At 50.2% G+C, this 5,819-nt stretch overlaps 1 non-coding gene across 1 annotated transcript; it reads left to right on the top strand.

Annotated features, from left to right (window-relative positions):
- Positions 1–5,277: 5,277 nt before the first annotated feature.
- On the top strand, positions 5,278–5,397 carry LOC146195779 (U5 spliceosomal RNA). Its single transcript, XR_014706243.1, has one exon. It is a non-coding gene; the product is annotated as a U5 spliceosomal RNA (small nuclear RNA).
- Positions 5,398–5,819: the final 422 nt, after the last annotated feature.

The raw sequence follows: 5,819 nt of genomic DNA, 5'->3' as shown, positions 1-5,819 counted from the left end.
GTGCGCAGCTTGTTACCATCGACGTCAAGATGGGTCCCGGGATCTGCGGCTGCGACCTTGAGACCTGCAGCTGCACCCTGACCACCTGCGGCCTGACAGTGGAATGTGACTGTGTGGGCGGGGCCAGAGGAGAAGGAATGCGGGGATGTTTCCGGACGAAAAGGTTGAGAAGCGACGAGAGACTTGCTCGAGAAGCTGTCGACGGAGGCAGGCTGCCGTCCTGCTCTCCGAGTGCCCTTTGTTCATGTTGTAAATAGATGTATAAAGCTCTTTTACTTTGTTCCTCATAATTCCGTATTCTATCGTCAATTTGACTGCGGTTCCCGACTTCGACACCACGCTACCCGTGATTCACGATAACTGGTGGCAGCGGTGGGATGAACAACTCAGTCAACGGCTCCAAAGGACCTCGGCAGCAACGGGACTGACGGCCACTAGCTACTTCGACAGGGTGAGTGCCTGAGATTCACCTCGCATTTCGCCAGACCTCTCTAGCAAAGTAAATCGTTAGGAGGGATTGTGATTTTCGGGAAAATGAGTTTCAGGGGATTTTGAGTTTGTTGTGTTTCGCCAAAGTGCATAGGCGGTTTGACAACACAGGGTGTAAGACCACGATGGAGAAGTTCAAGGTGCAGGAGTTGCTCGAAATTTGCGACGAGTTGGGAATTTCGCTGTGTTCTGCAAAACGGAAGAAAGACATTTTGGAGGTTATGAGTCGGGAGGCAGTGACGATTGAGGAGGCCGGAGAGGCTTGGGGAACAATTGTAGAACGCCGAGAGGAAAAAGAGCGGGAAAAGCAAGAGCTCCGCGAGGAGCAGAGAAGACAAGAGCAGCGCGAGGCACAGGAAAAACGAGAGGCCCGTGAGCATGCTCTCAAAATGAAGGAGCTTGAAAACGCTTCAAGCCATACGGACACGGCGCGTTCCAGCCCTGTATCCTTGGCCGGAGAACAGGAGAGACACACACTGAAGGATTCTGTCCCAATGTACAGAATAGGGGACGATATCGCACTTTTCCTTGTAAATTTCGAGCGTGCATGCGGAAAGTCGCATATCGATAAGTGTGGTTGGGCAGAGAGGTTGCTTCCTTTCTTTCCCGGCGAGGCAGCTGAAGTCATAGCGCGTCTCTCGGACAGTGATTGCGACGACTATGACAAAGTAAAGAGTGCGCTGCTTCGGAAATACCGGCTCTCTGCTGAAGCATTTCGACAGCGGTTCCGCCAGGGTAAGAAAAGTGAAGAGTCCCACACGGACTTCGCGTACAGGCTCAAAGCCAACCTAACGGAGTGGCTCAAAAGTGCTGAGGTGTACAACAATCACGACAAGGTTGTAGAGTGCATTGCGTTGGAACAATATTACAGCGTGATCCCAGAAGACTTGAGGTTATGGTTGCTGGACAGGCTCACGGAAACCAGCCTGGACAAAGCAGCGCAGCTCGCTGAGGAGTACTACGTTCGTAGGAATCTGCAGAGCAAGGTAGCTTGTGGTGAGCTGTCAGGAAAAGATTTCCTTTCAAAGAATGTACCCAAGCAAAGATTGCCGCTACCAGGCAGAAATTACCGGAAGGAGGATACGGGTCAGAAGCGCACAGATATGGAAGACGAACCGGAGTCACCAAAATCTAACGAACCACGGGAGCCAAAGGACGATGCGGCTCGCGTGTTCGAAAGGCGGCGGCCCATAGTATGTTATAACTGCAATAGACAGGGTCACATCTCTTCCAACTGTAAGCAGCGAAAGGTTGTGTATGCTAGCATACGAGAGTCAGATGGAAACATGAAACTTCTAGAGCCGTACATGCAGGAAGTATTGTTAAACGGGAAGAAATATAAAGCTCTGCGCGATACCGCCGCAACCATGGACATTGCGCACCCTTCCTGTGTTTCCCCCACTGACTACACAGGCGAATGCGCGTGGATTAGGCAAGTTGCAGAGGACAAAAGCGTGCGCTTACCTATCGCGAAGGTAACTGTAGAAGGACCATTTGGCCAACTACGCACAGAAGCAGCTGTCAGCGCTAACTTACCGAGAAACTTGCCATACCTTTTCTCGAATCAATCAGAGCAGCTGTTGAGCGAGAAAGGTCTCTCATTCGCTACAGGTTCGGTTAGTACTGCACTTACGAACTCCAGAGCACTAGAGCTGTCGCAAAAACGTGAATGTGCTTGAGTGAATGAGCAGACATCGAGCCGTTCCCTCGATCAATCAGGGGCATCTTGCGGACCCGAACAGCCGAGCCCCGAAAACAGTGAACCAGCTGCGACTCCTAAAATCCAACCAGCATCCGTTAACGCGGAGAAGAGAGAGCAGCAGATTAATGCGGACAGCTCAGCGCTAACCCCTATTTCATCTTGCTTGAAGCACTGTGATGCAAAGGGACGCTCACACGAGCGGCTTCCAGTGCTAGAGCAATTTGTTGTGGAGGTAGAAGACCGAACGCAAACTGACGAGAAGCAGCTTATTGTGCAAACTGAGTCGTCAGATGCTCTGGATTCGGTAAAGTTGACGCTCTGCTTCGAGAACAATGCAAATGGCATGCAAGGCAATGAGTTTGCAGACGTTGAACATTGTCGGTCTGATACTGCCGGATATGTAGAGATAAACAGCAAATCGCTGCTGAACCGCGCAGATGCGGAGGGCGAGAAGCCAAATATAATTAATCCGCACAGGCTAGAGCAGCGGGTTGAGGAGGAAGGCGACCGAAGTGGGACGCTTAAGGGCAGGTGCCCAACTGTTACGGTAACGGAATCGACTAAGATCGGTGATCAAGAATGGTTGTTTTTCGGAAATAACGAAGTGGTGAATCGTGCGCCAAAGGAAAAGCCTTACCGCGGAGAGCTTAGAAAACAAACGGGTGCTGTTTCCGCTCAGATGACCTACGCGGATGCATCGGCTGTTGACCGAAATGGGAAATTCTTGAACAAGGATCATCTTGCGACAAAAACCAGAGGGCGCCGTCTGGGCATCATGTCCAAAAGAAAAGTGACAGGGCTGCCTCAGAGATCAGGAAGCGCAAGATCGCGCTACGTTTTGCGTATGAGTGCGCGGGGATCCGTTGGTAAGGGCCGGCCATCTAGGCGAAGTTCTCTCCGACTGTGGAAAAGAAAGGTACGCCATAGACTAAAGGGGTTATCTTTCGGGACACGTTCGTTTCGGAGGGCTGTAAAGGCAATTTTGCGACGAGAGCAAAGAACAGCTTGTCGCTTAATTCAGGACTCGTTTTCATGTGGCAGATGCTGTCGGCACCTGTCCAGTCTAGGCTGTCGCGACGTTTCAGCGAAGAGCCGAGAGTATCCGAAAGGCAAAAGCAGGACTACCTCCACTGTTCGTTACCTCCTCGGGAATCTAGTAGAGGCACTCGTAACGCGACCCAGACGGGCGCGACTGAGGGAAACCTAAGCGAAGCGCAATGCCAAGTCCATGAAAGTTGTTAGATTTTCTCTGCGAGAGTCAGTGTAAAATTAGTTGTAGATATATTACATCGCAATTGTATTTTCAGCTAAAAAAAAAAAAAATGGACTTGCATTTTGTTGACATTGCCTTAGCACTTTTTAAGAAACTGGCTGATTGGCAACGAGTTGAAAGTATGTTTTGTGAAAAGCGCTTCATCGAAAGGCTGCTTTGTTTTCTTTCGCATTACTTTAGAGCTTGAATGTTAGTTCTTTCCTCAAGTTGAGGTGATCTTTTATTCAGCTGAGTGACTTTTATGTGTGAGCTGCTTAACTCCAGTTTATTTCATCTTGGCCAAGGAGACAGAACGGCGCGTCTTGACGGTATATTGGCTTATTCGGTGTATTATTGGGGCCAAATTCAAACCCTGCTTCGGCAATATCGGTCGTCCCTTCCTTACCCGATACCTTCCGAGATGCAGAGAACAGTGCATTCTTGGCTCTTAGTGAATTACGAGCGTGGTCAAACGCCCTAGACGGCTATTGACCAGAACTTCTTACCTGGTGTACACCTTGTGTTTGTTCGCAAAATTTTATTTTGATATCAGATGTACGCGGATTTTTGTTACACTTGCAGTTTTAAATATCTTGGTCTGGCGGGATGAGTGGTTTTCGAATGGCACTTGTTCTCGTTGAGTGTGGCTTGAGGCCTGTTGTCCCGTCAAGCTAGCCTCAAAGAAAATTCGGAGGCCGAACGAACATCTCCCGTTGGTGACCAGTGGCTGCACTTCATCGGCGTTACGGGAGCGGAATCCTGCAAGGGAGAGGATTTTCTTGGCGCGCCTGGCCAGCTGAGCTGCGTGTGAGCAGGTCATCTTCCGGCGCATTGTCTGGCGGCGGGGGTGCTGTTGTGCCAGGCAGGCTGAAGCCCTCGGGCATTTGGCCCGACCAAGCTTCACCGCGTCACCGGGCTGTGTGGCGCCGCCGTGTCGCGGGATGGCCTTTGTTCTTCTCCCCCTGCGTTTGCGGTTTCGGGAGGAACGCGACCTCGGCAAGCGGGGGAGAGGAAACCAGCCTGACTGCTTCAGTGTGCGCAGCTTGTTACCATCGACGTCAAGATGGGTCCCGGGATCTGCGGCTGCGACCTTGAGACCTGCAGCTGCACCCTGACCACCTGCGGCCTGACAGTGGAATGTGACTGTGTGGGCGGGGCCAGAGGAGAAGGAATGCGGGGATGTTTCCGGACGAAAAGGTTGAGAAGCGACGAGAGACTTGCTCGAGAAGCTGTCGACGGAGGCAGGCTGCCGTCCTGCTCTCCGAGTGCCCTTTGTTCATGTTGTAAATAGATGTATAAAGCTCTTTTACTTTGTTCCTCATAATTCCGTATTCTATCGTCAATTTGACTGCGGTTCCCGACTTCGACACCACGCTACCCGTGATTCACGATAATGTTCAGTGGAGCATGCATTGCGGCTATACAGACCCGGCATGGATTCGTGCGAATTCTAGGCCACTGCCAAGCTATCGGGTTTGTAACTCTGTTCAGCTATCGGGCTGTTCTTGACACCTGATCAGTTCCAGCCGCACGATTAAATGTGCATCCCGCGCTATCGGCTTCGCTGCCGTACAGCACTATTGTTGCAGTTGCCGTGAATAGTGCAACGTTCTGCGCTGGTAAATTTCGTGCCGCTGCTTTTTTCGCGTAGGGTGCCTTTGAGTAAATTAACAGTCCGCCTACGGATAACACCGTCTTCGCATTAACAGGCGTCGTACGCCTTCCGGCCATATTTCAGGGACACAAACTTGTCTTGAGAGCAGAGAGCAAGGGGCCCTAGATGGGTGTCCCATTTGAAGGACGTTGTTGCATGGTGCCATCGTACAGGCATCGAAAGCTCTAATCCCTCCTCAATATACGAAATAATCTTTCGCCTTTTACTAAAGATTACCGTGGGGAGGGACGTTGAGCAAATGGACAAATTTTTGTGAGGCCCTGCCTGGTTGGGTGGGGCCACTTCATTGAAAGCAAAATTAGAACATCACTGCGCACACAATTTTGTAAGAAATTTGGATGAAACTGATGCTTACGTCAGTAGGTTTGCAAGCCATCTTGAATCGCGTGATATCGGTGTGGCGAAATAAGTTCTTGAAAGTCATTGTGAACCATGCGACACTTCTTTGTTTTCTGACTCCGGTGTGACATCCTCGCTTTTCAAGTTATCCTGAATTGTGGGCACTACTTACAATCACTTATTGTTATCACTTCGCACGAGTAGTATGAAGTTAGAAGATTCACATCACACTGTATAAGAAAACAATTTTCCATCTTTGTTTTTTTTGTGCCTCCCTACAATGACATCACTTGAATAGTCGTGATTACACACGCTACAACTTCAGCTTAATGCCACTCTATATGATTTAGCATTACACTACC

The sequence above is a fragment of the Amblyomma maculatum genome, chromosome 3 (genome assembly GCF_055883805.1).
Source record: "Amblyomma maculatum isolate TAMU_Amacu chromosome 3, ASM5588380v1, whole genome shotgun sequence".
Lineage (NCBI taxonomy): Eukaryota > Metazoa > Arthropoda > Arachnida > Ixodida > Ixodidae > Amblyomma > Amblyomma maculatum.
This window is presented reverse-complemented; position numbering and strand designations above follow the sequence as displayed.